Genomic DNA, 9,136 nt, shown 5'->3' with positions numbered 1-9,136 from the left:
CACACACACACACACACACACACACACACACACACACTCACATCTCATAACTATGTAGTGTAGCCTGGCCTCAAACTCACTGTGTAGTCCAGGCTAGTGTTGAACTCAGGATTCAGCTGCCTTAATCTCCTGAGTGCTGGGTGAACAAATGTACCACTAGATGGGTGTTTTACAGCCCAAGTTTTCAGCTGAGCAGCTGGAAGCTATGTACTGGAAGCCTAGCTTCTGCAGGAGGGCATTTCCATTGATTCACATGGATGGACAGAATTTTCTTTCTCCCGAAGGAAAAGACATTGTCTGAAATATGTAAAACAGATAATTGCAAATAACCTCTGAAAACAGGTGCTTTATTGATAGGCAAACTATGAGGAAAGGAAAAAGACAATCCTATGAGTTTACGAAGTCTTTGGGTAAGAAACATGGGAATTTCTTAAATGCAAATATTTTCAAGTTCAGTTATTAACCAGAAGTAATGTAGCCTGTAGAACATTGCAAGGTATGCAGATTTTATATGGCTTCAATAAAATTTCCAGATATTATCTGCTTTGCTATAAAAAAATCCTAGAAATAACCTCTTGTTTGACTTTTCATGTGAATACCTGCAAACCACATCACATGGCATTTCTTAGGGCATTCAAGGAAAAATACCTAGATATCATCAAGGGCTCTGGTTAGTTTCTCAGAAGAAACTAGACGGGGACTGGTCCACACATAAGCCACTCACTCAGCCAAAGATTTTATTGGGGGTATGTGACAGGTGAAGATTATACCTAGGTGTCTAGTCACTTTACCACTGACATAGACCTCTGACTCTCCCTGGAGGGTTTTTGTTATTTATTTATTTACTTTTGAGACAGTTTCTCTGTGTAGCCTTGGCTATCCTAGAACTCACTCTGAAGACTGCCCAGCCCTCCCTGGAGATTTTCTAACTGGAAATGTGTAAATGCTCTGCCTTCTCAGCAGTTTGTTTGTTTGTTTTTTTTACTATGAATGCCATTTTATTTAGTCATTTTCTTTACAACTGGAACTCTGGGAATTCAAAATTAACATCTTTGCCTGTGAGCTTCTTGTACACACCAGAGAAAGTCCCGACCTTGTGCTCCACGTTGTTATGCGGTGCTTTGTCTAAATGAACTTCCATGAGCCGGCTGCCTCCAGTTTCCCACGCATCCTCTTACCCACAATTCACTTGGGAAGACCAAGTCTTCAAGTATGGTGTCGAGTGCTGCTGTCAGGGTGCGGCTTCTAGGGTGCTTTTTACTTATTTTTCGTACAGCTTTTCTGGGTTTGCTTAGGCAGAATCCTCCTCTGAGCAATGAAGACTACGTGCTTCCCACTGAACTTTTCCCTCACGAACTAGCCGGACTTGGATTTTCTGGAAAGATTTCAGCTGAGGGACTGGTACAAAAATTATGATAGCCTTCAGACCACCGCCAATGTCGACTTCCCTGGCCGCGGTGATGTTGAGTTGCTGCAGCTGCGCCTTGAGATCTGACCTCATCTCCAGCTCGAGCAGTGCCCGAGGGATGCCAGACTCGAGCTCGTCCGGCTTCTCGCCATTGGGCTTCGCAATCTTGGCACTCGAGCTGAACACAGCTTCGTCCTTACGGAATGCCGGCTTAGAAAGAGGTACTTCTCAGTTTTAAACCCACCACTTATTCCTATTCCTATTAATTGCAAGAAATCCGACTTCCTTGTCCTATAGCTAAGGTGACTTGAAATCTCCAAAATTTCGCTCTGTTGTTTGAAGTTCTAGAAATGTAACCTTGTTGATCCACTAAAGCCTAGTTCTTTAGTTCTGCATCATGTGGCTTGGGCACTGAACCTGTATGGTGAAAGCATCTTTTACCCAGAAAATATGCCCAGAAACACGTCTGGGCAGTGGCCATTTGGTGAAACGTGACAGTTCTTCCTTCCCCTTGTGGTAGATGGTAAAATTAAGGAAATGTTAAGTTCTAAAGATAACCTACTTGCGCTGTTGCCAATTTGATTAAGAACATGTAGCTTGCCTCCTACGTCCTGTGCTACATGCAAACTCAGCGCTGATGTGCCAAACTGTACAGACATACCTTGCATGAATATTCTAGGGAAGAACCCAGGAAACAGAAGCATGGTTGCCCAGAGATGGCCTAAAATCCAACTACTGAAGCTCTAGACCCTGACTTTCTCTTAAATATCCACGTGTATTTAGTGTATCCATGTATGCAATGCATTTAGGATTTGTGTTTCAAATTGGTACTTTTCTTTGGTGTCAGTTCTTAACTGTGGAGTGAGAGCCAAGGATACATTCTTCAATGATGACTGATGGGAACTCATAGTAAGACTCCATGGTTTGTAATGGGAAGGCCAGGCTGCTGAGGAGCTGGGAAGTTGTGTAATTATTTCCGTGAAGCTTACTCCCACTCTTTAGCCCTCCTAGTTGCCTTCATAAACTGCACCATTGGCCAGGCAGAGATATCAGAAACATAATTTTCAGTCTTCATCAGTTCTGGCAGTATCTGAGACACTTACCCACCCCGTCGGCAGAGCATGCTCTAGCTGAATCCATTATATTTTTGTGTCTGGTCAAATGGCCTAGCTAAGCCCGGGGAAGTCAGTCATGGATACTTAGATATACCGGAGGCATATGAGCTTGCAAGCACACCACCGGTGTCCAGAAAGCTGAACCTAATCCTCTGCTAGAGCACAAAGTACTCTTAACCAGCGAGGCATCTCTCCAGACACTTGTATGTATTTTTAAAATAACAACTGAACATTTATTTTTACAATGATACAGGTTATGTCAGCCACACTGAGTGGAGCATGTGTGTGTTGGAACGGTGGTGATGGTGATGGTCACTCTCCGCTTTGATCAGGATGTTGTTAGTAACATCCTCCTCCTCCTTTCAGCCTGTTTTCAACTGGTCCTAGAAACTGTCAATTTGATGATTCCATGAAAACGTCTCAAAACTCTCTTGCCTTCCAACATCGAGAAGACCCCACACCTTGGCATTGTATGAAATTCAGGGTTGTTTCTTGTTCTTCATTTCTGTCTTCACCATCTTCTTCATCTTCTTCATTGTCTCCATCTTCTTCCTGTGCTTTTCTTGGTCCTCTTCATCTTTCTCCTCCTCCTCCTTCTTTAGACGGGGTTTCCCCGTGTGCAGCCCTGGCTGTCCTGGAACTCACTCTGTAGACCAGGCTGGGCTGGAACTCAGATCTGCCCAGCTCTGCGGCACCACCCTGTGTGGTGTCACTGTGTAGCTCTGGGTGTCCTGGAACGCACTATACAGACCAGTCTGGCCTGAAACCCAGAGATCCATTGCCGGTACCTCCTGGGTGCTGGGGTTAAAGGAATTTGCCACCACTGTCTTGCTTGGCCTTCAGTTCTTTAGTTGAACAGACTCACTACACTGCCCTCTTTAAAGCGCTGAGTTCTGCCCGTCATGGTCTCCTACCCTGCTCACAATGTCTGCCTCTGTTCATCACTGGCATTCAGAAGCCTGTTTTAAAAAAAAAAAAAAAAAAAAAAAAGGATCTCTGTGTGTATGCAAACTTGCAAACCCATGTCCCATGTGTGGAAGCCAAAGGTCGATATTGGGGTGACCTTCCTCAATTGTATAAATGTCTATTAGTCTTTGTAGATACCTTCTCTGGGTAGGTGAAAGCCTTCCCAACAAAGAGAGAAACAGCAGCAGTGGTCGCTAAGAAGATTCTAGAAGAGATCTTCCCTAGGTTTGGTACCCCTAAGGTAATTCGATCAGACAATGGGCCAGCTTTTGTTGCCCAGATAAGTCAGATATTAGCTCGTTCTTTGAGGACCAATTGGTAAACTCAATTGACCTTGGAGACAGGTGCAGACTGGGTGGTGCTCTTTCCTTTAGCCCCTTTTAAGGTTAGGAACAACCCCTCCCATTTCAACTTGACCCCCTTTGAGATACTATATGGGACCCCTGCTCCTCTCACCCTATTGGGGGATGTTCCTGAATTGACTTGCCATAATGATAATGATTTATACGTCAGACTTGAGGCTCTTCAGACAATTCAAAAAGAAGTCGGGGCTCTGTTGGCCATGGCCTATGTTCCAGCTACCCCGAGACTGCTTACCCTTTCCAAATCAGAGACTCAGTCTACGTGAGACGCCATCAGACCCTGACCCTCAAACCATGTTGGAAGGAACCATACCTGGTTTTGCTGGTATGCAAAACTACGCCAACAGCAATCAAGGTGGATGGGATTGCAGTCTGGTCACACGCCTCCCATGTGAAACCTGCTCCAGACCTGAGCCGTCTGACATCTCCAGTTAGAAAATTGAAAAGACCGACAATCCCATAAAGCTTAAGATATCCCGAACACCATTATCTGGCTACTAGTGTCTGTGGTCAGTGGAGGATGTCTCAAGAACTGTGAGCAACCCCCATACCCCTGCTAGACTTACACGGCAGGTCCTATCAGCTACAGGTGTAGTCCACGTCTAAAGAATCACCCCCTTATACCTGGTGGCCCACTTTAACCCCTGATTTGTGTAAATTAGCTGACGGGTTGGATGCATGGAATATTCCCACTCAGGAACTGAGAGAAAGACTACCAGAATGCAAGGGTGAACCCACATGATCTCCGAAGGGTCCCCGGGGTTGGTCTGAGAGAATGAGGATTTGGATGTGGGCACCCTCCACTAAGGAATAAGCTACACTTCATCCCGGTCTATGTGTGCTCCTGAAATGAGAGGAGTTGGACATGGGCCCGAAAGTACGGAGGAGCTGATGGCTAGCTGCCTTAGGCCCCATAAGACAGAACAACACAGATGAGGGCTGCCGATAGAGGTCTTGACAATCCCTCACCTTGCAACAAGTGTGGGGCAAGGACTATGTGTAGGCACTGTCCTCCCGGAGAAAAAGTTTCCTTGTAACTCTAATCATGACCATGGTAGACTGGATGGGTATTTGATTCCCCCTGAGGATACCTGGTGGGCTTGCTCTTCAGGATTGACCCCTTGTGTACATCTACAGGTCCTGAATCAGACCAAGGGGTTTTGCGGCTTAGTTCAGCTGATGCCTCGGCTCCCATATTATGAGTGCTCTGAGGTCTTTGAGATACTATAGAAAATACCAGGTCTAAGCCGGAAAAAGAGAGAATCAATTACAGCCTTAACCCTGAGTGAGCTTCTGAGAGTCGGCCTGGGAGGGTTAGGAATGAGTATTGCCTCCCTGACAACCTCGTCCAGCCACAACTCAAGTTTGCACACAGCCATAAACCTTGATATCCAGAGGATAAAAGATTCTATCTCCCACCTTCAGGAGTCCTACAGAACAGGAAAGTGCTAGACCTACTGTTTTTACAGCTGGGGGGGCACTTTAGTTTCAACTCTGATAAGACCTTTGATCATCCTATGTTTGCTCCTAAAGTTTGGTCCTTCATTTTGAATTGCTTAGTTGCTTTCATCAAGGAACACCTTAACACTGTGCAAATAATGGTGCTCCAACAACAGTATGAGGCTGTGGTCAGGAGGACCTTTGATTTCAAGATTAAAATAGTGGCCTAGAAAAGGGGGGGTAATGAAGGAAGAGTGAGAAACTCTCTGCCCCCCACCCATCTGGAAACAATGGCCCAGCAGCCCACCCTACCTTGGCCTAAGGGACTTCCTTGAGTAAAGAAATCTCAGGGGAATGGTAAAATGTGCTGACTGATAGCCATCTGACCCTTTAGAAAGTCTCAGGTAGGATCTTGACATGCTCACTAACCAATAGGTTTAAAGATTAGTATGCTTAGCCAATGAATTTAAATTATGACTTTTCTGATGTAACCTGTACCCCTAAAAAGCATAAAAACTGCTTGTAACAGCCTTTCGGGGTCACTTCTCCTCTGGATGTAGGCCACCCCAGTGCACTAGACTAATAAACCTCTTGTTTTAGCATCGATTCCCGATCTCTTGTCTTATTCATGGGAGCCTCAAATAGATACGACTCAGTTTGGGTCTTACATGTGCAGGACCATTTGCCTAACAGATTAGAGCCAACTTGGTCAAGCGAGAAGGATGCCTTTGGATTGTGTGTGCGTGTTAGAAAGGAAACAAACTAGACAACCACACACACACACACACACACAAACCCCGTTAGCACAGAGGTGAACATAAAGAAGGAGTGACACAGGATCAGCAAGAGTAGGACATAAATGATGACCCGAAGGACTCCAGAGGAGATTGAACGACCCCTTTGCTGGCAGGAAGCCGATGAGCTGCTAGGGATAAGTAGAACAAAACGATCATTCCTGGCCAGAGCCAATCGCGTCGGTTCATGTCTAGATTTTGTCTTTGGAATTTTCAAACCCTGTGGCCCATGTGGATCCTGGTACACCTTTGACTTCTGCCTTGAAGGTCCAGGACCTTGCCAGAGGTCTTGAGTTCAATTTTCAGCAACTACATGGTGGCTCACAACCATCTGTAATGAGATCTGATGTCCTCTTCTGGTGTGTCTGGAGACAGTGACAGTGTACTCACATACAATAAATAAATAAATCTTAAAACAACAACAAACAAACAAAACCCAGCGTTTTAAAAATGAATTCACCATTTTTTCCTCAGTTCCTGGCTTTAGTGGAACCACCAGGTCACCAAGGAGCAGATCTGTGTTCTGGAGGAATCTCCTCTCAGCTAGAGAAATTGTAAGACTCATCATGGGAGCTTGGCTGCTTGGAAGGACAACTGCTCTGGATCCTCTGGAATGCAGAGCCCTCATGCTCCAAGGAGAGGCATCCCCTGCACCACACCTCAAGACAGTGTTGCTAAACAGATATTCAGCTTCTTAGGTGACCGCTAAAACAAAAATTTAAAGGTATATGCCTTTTGCTTATGCCAGAGTTGACAGATTTTTGTCATGAATTCAAACGAAGGTGTGGTGTGCTGCATATGCTCTGCGTTGCAATGTGCCGTGCGTGGTATTGTAAGTACTGGTGTCTCATTATCCGATGTTCCAGCTTTTAAAGATGTTCAGCAACGAGCATTCCTCAGTGATTTTTTGACAGTGTTAAAAATGCTCATACTTTACTTAAAATCCTGTAGTCTGTGATGTTACGTATGTGTTACCCAGGAGACACGGGACATCAGTGAGGAAGTAGGCTAGCTCAGCCCAGAGGCAGCATCTACAGATGCTCCAGCCAGCCTGAGGCTCGGATGATTGGAGACTCTGCTAACTGCCATTTCTATGGGTAAAGACTGGCCTATTAATAGTAAGGGTGGCAATGAATGCCAACTGTAGGGTTTCCAGGGGAATCATTTTCCCACACGCTGACTACAACGGGAGAGTTGGTTGGACAGTGGAGCTCCTCTGGGTGTGAGACAGAGGGTGACTCAGGGGTTCGAGGCCAGGCTGGTGGGTATCATAGCCAGACACTTGTCAACAAACCAAACCAAAACTAAAATATTCCCAACTGGTTTTGTATGTGTGTGTGTATGTCTCTGTGTGTGTATGTCTGTGTGTATGTCTGTATGTTTGTGAGTATTTCTGTGTGTGTGTCTGTGTGTATGTGTGTGTATGTTTGAATGTCTGTGTGTGTATATTTGTGTGTATGTCTGTGTGTGTGTGTATGTTTTTGAATATTTCTGTGTGTGTGTATATGTGTGTATGTTGGTGTGTATGTTTGTGTGTATGTGTGTATGTTTGTATGTATGTCTCTGTGTGTGTATGTTTGTTTGTGAGTATTTCTGTGTGTGTATTTGTGTGTACTTGTGTGTCTGTGTGTGTGTCTGTGTGTGTGTCTGTGTGTATGTCTGTGTGTATGTCTATGTGTATGTCTGTGTGTGTCTCTGTGTGTGTATGTTTGTGTGTGTATGTCTGTGTGTATGTGTGTGTATGTCTGTGTGTATGTGTGTGTATGTATGTGTGTATGTGTGTGTGTGTCTGTGTGTGGTGGTGGTGGTGGTGATATCTGGTGTCCCAAAGCACTGGGAGTGTGAGAGTACTCAGTTCTGGAATGTTTATGTAGCTGCTTCCAGATAGTGATTGGCAAGCTCATAGGACACAGCTGCTTATGAACTGCGTTGTAATTGTTAGCTAATGTTTAATGAAGGCCTGTGTGTTTAACAGAACTTGATCTGTGTGAGGTGTTTGCTTGCACCCAGTAGTGAGACTGTGAGCAGTAGGTAGATTTTAGTCACTGTAAGATATTTTGGTTGCTACTGAAAGTCACCTGATTCATATATTGACATTGTAAGCTATATTATTTCATGATGATCATAATTTACTTGTAATAGGTTAGATTATTTAAAATAATATTTTATGTTTTTAGCATGGTAAATTTTTATTTCTATGTATTTCATTGGCACATAATTTTATCCTGGTGTATTATATTTATAAGATTGTTAATCATTATTTCATTATATTTATTATATTAGTACACATCAAATCTAAATTTTATTCAATTTATTAATTATTTCAATTAATTAATTAATTATTTTAGTTAATTTATTAATTATTTTAATAATTTTATCATTATATTTCAAAATATATAAAGCATGTTTTATCTTGAAAAATTTGTAGTTGTAGATAACTTTTATAGCCATTTTTTTTTTTACTTTCTTATAAATGTCAGGTCCAAAGTGTTAAAAACCAAAATCCTCTTGCACCGTATGGTCAGTACAATTCTGAGTAGCATGACTGATCAGACAGATCACACATGTCGGTAGTCACTAAGCACAAAAGCAAGCTTTTATTGAAAAGTCCTCCTTTGATAAGGTAGATGAAGACTTTCAATGAGTAGCTAGTACTTACTGCTGGGGTGACAGAGCTCTGTTCACTGCCATGGGGTAAGCGGTACCATTTTCTGTCCACATTCACAAGTACAAGAGAACATTTTATTACCGTGAGACTTTTTTCTTCTTTGGATTTTCCCACAACTTTACTTTTTTAAAAAAAATCTATCTATCTATCTATCTATCTATCTATCTATCTATCTATCTATCTATTTTATGTATGTGAGTGTGAGTACACTGTTGCTCTCTTCAGACACCAGAAGAGGGCATCAGATCCCATTACAGATGGTTGTGAGCCACCATGTGGTTGTTGAAAATTGAACTCAGGAACTTTGCAAGAGCAGTCAATGGTCTTAACCACTGAGCCATCTCTCCAGCCCACAACTTTACATTTTTCTTTCCTACCAAAAA

General features: G+C 43.4%; 1 pseudogene across 1 annotated transcript; it reads right to left on the bottom strand.

Annotated features, from left to right (window-relative positions):
• Positions 1-1,015: 1,015 nt before the first annotated feature.
• LOC308427102 (small ribosomal subunit protein eS7-like) lies at positions 1,016-3,427 on the bottom strand (annotated as a pseudogene). Its single transcript has 2 exons — positions 3,389-3,427; positions 1,016-1,618 (listed from the first exon to the last, which is right to left on the bottom strand). The product of its transcript is annotated as a small ribosomal subunit protein eS7-like (transcript).
• Positions 3,428-9,136: the final 5,709 nt, after the last annotated feature.

Source organism: Micromys minutus (assembly GCF_963924665.1).
Source record: "Micromys minutus genome assembly, chromosome: 11".
Taxonomy (NCBI): domain Eukaryota; kingdom Metazoa; phylum Chordata; class Mammalia; order Rodentia; family Muridae; genus Micromys; species Micromys minutus.
Note: the sequence above shows the minus strand (reverse complement) of the source record. Positions and strands in the feature narration are given on the sequence as shown.